The 2,482-nt window shown below is 43.7% G+C and overlaps 1 non-coding gene across 1 annotated transcript; it reads left to right on the top strand.

Annotated features, from left to right (window-relative positions):
* Nucleotides 1–2,034: 2,034 nt before the first annotated feature.
* On the top strand, nt 2,035–2,141 carry LOC147928551 (small nucleolar RNA R71). Its single transcript, XR_015581086.1, has one exon. It is a non-coding gene; the product is annotated as a small nucleolar RNA R71 (small nucleolar RNA).
* Nucleotides 2,142–2,482: the final 341 nt, after the last annotated feature.

Raw genomic sequence — 2,482 nt, 5'->3', positions numbered from 1 at the left:
AGTCGTCTGTGTGGGATTCGGCAGTGCACTCGGTCGAGTAGTGTTGGCGCTAGGCCGAGTGTGTGCTCGAGTGGGTGGTCGAGCTATCCGTATCTGCTGTTTGAACTGCCCAAACTTCCTCTCTTAATGCTGGTAACCCCTCAAAAACCTCTGGATGGTGTGATTCTTCACAGGAGTCCAATATATCTTCATAGGCCTTAGTTTCTTCATGGATAAACCCTTCCTCTCCACTTTTGGTCAAAACAGTTCTAAGGTGATCTTGTTCTGCTAGCTCTTCCATCAATTCTCCTGATAATTTGTCCAACTCTTCAACCCAAAAGACTTGTCCTCCAATTGTTGGTTTCTTCATAGCCTCTACAATGTCAAATGTCATTTTGAGGTCTTCTCCCAAGTTGAGATCAATCTTCCCTTATCTCACATCAATTATTGCTCCTGCTGTAGCTAGGAAAGGTCTCCCCAAGATCAAAGGATCTTTTGGTTCTTCATCCATTTCCAAGACTACAAAGTCTGTTGGGACTTCCACTGCTCCAACTCTAACTGGTAGATCTTCCAAAACACCATGTGGTAATCTTATTGATCTATCAGCTAGGATTAGGGAGATGTTGCATGGCTTATACCTTGTAAACCCTAGGCGCTTAGCAACTGATAGAGGCATTAGGCTTACTGAGGCTCCCAAATCACAAAGGCATCTATTGAAGGTTAAGGGCCCTATAGAGCAAGGTAGAGTAAAGGAACCAGGATCTCTTAGCTTTTGAGGGTTCACTTGCTTTTGGATTATGGCTGAGAATCACCATTCCTTGAACTTCCTTGATCCTTTCCATCACAGCATCTTTCAAGAATTTTTGGTAAGGAGGAATCATTACAAAGGCATCTATTAGAGGCATCCTAAGCTCAATCTCTCTAACTTGTTTGTTAAACAATGCCTTGTATTTTTCAACCATCTGTTTCTTAAATCTTCCTGGGAAAGGTAGTGGAGGCTTGTAAGGAGGAGGAATGAACCGGACTTCTTTTTCTTTGGAGGTAACTGGATTGATTTTCTCCTGAGAATCAGCTCGATCGGGTACTCGACCACCTACTCGGTCGAGTGAGTGGTCGAGTGGTACGTCGAATTCAATGGTGTGTTCATCCTGAGTTTCAGCTTGTTGGAAACCCTCCCCTTCCTGAATTCCACTGTCCTCAGTGTTGGGATGTGCTCCTAGCCTTGTTGGTAAGACTCTTCCACTGCAAAGATTGATAGCATTGGCAAATTCAGTAGTTTGTACAATGGCTGTGCCCTTGTGATGGTCATTCTTTGAGGCAGAAGCTTGGTGGTTCTCCATAGTCACAATCCTGGATGTTAGTGTGTCAAACTTGGCATAAAGTTCACTGTAAATATCATCTATCCTCTTGTTCAGCTTAGCAATCCTGTTTGTTGTCTCAATCTTGCCTTGTGTTTGCCCAATCAACAACTGTTGCATCATTGCTCTTAAGTCTTGTTCCTGGCCTTGGTTAGTCTGAAACCCTGGTGGGAGACACAATTGGGGCTGGAACACTTGATGTTGTTGCTTGGGGATGTAGTTTTGTTGCTGTTGAGGTTGTTGAGGTGGATAGACTTGGTCTTGAGGGTTTGCCACATTGGTGCTCCTATAAGAGAGATTGTTGTTTTTGAAACCTCCTTGGTTGTAGCCTTTGAATCCTCCCTGGTTTTGCATGTAGCACAACTCAGCAAATTCAGGCTCCCCCTCTTGAACTGGAGCTTCTTCTTCACCAATGAAGTGAATAGACTTGGACTGGCTGAGGAGTATCTTGTCAAGCTTCTCATTGACCATCTTCAAATCCTTCTTATACTTGTCCTCTTGATCAGTTGAGGAGCCCCTTATGGTCCTATCATAATCCTCATTATAGTTGCCATCAGATTGAGCAAGGTTCTCAACTAATTCCCATCCTTCTTCCACATTCTTGTTGAGGAAGTTGCCATTAGAGGCTGTATCAAGAAGCATTCTTATCTTGGGGAGCACTCCTCAATACAAGGTGCTTAGAAGTGACTCATTGCTGAAGCCATGGTGAGGACACTGAGTCTGGAATCCTTTAAACCTCTCCCAATCTTCACAAAAACTCTCATTATTCCTTTGAGCAAACCCAGAAATTTCATTCCTCAACCTAGCGGTCCTTGCATTGGAGAAGAACTTGGCCAGAAAAGCTTTCTTGCATGCATCCCATGTGGTGATAGCTCCAGTAGGAAGAGTCTTCTCCCAAAGGTGAGCTTTGTCTCCAAGAGAAAATAGGAAGAGCCTTAATTTGAATCCATCTTCACTCACTCCATTGATCTTAGTGAGTCCACATATTCTGTCAAACTCATCAAGGTGATCTAGTGGATCCTCCATTGGCAACCCATGAAACTTGTTGGCTTGTATCATTGAGATCAATCCACTTTTGATCTCAAAGTTATTGTTTGCTACTGAAGGTGGCACAATTCCAGCCCTTTGGTTGTGGGTATTGGGTG

Source organism: Camelina sativa, chromosome 14, assembly GCF_030686135.1.
Source record: "Camelina sativa cultivar CO46 ecotype springtype chromosome 14, ASM3068613v1".
Lineage (NCBI taxonomy): Eukaryota > Viridiplantae > Streptophyta > Magnoliopsida > Brassicales > Brassicaceae > Camelina > Camelina sativa.
The sequence above is the reverse complement of the archived record's forward strand: the minus strand, read 5'-3'. Positions and strand labels throughout refer to the sequence as shown.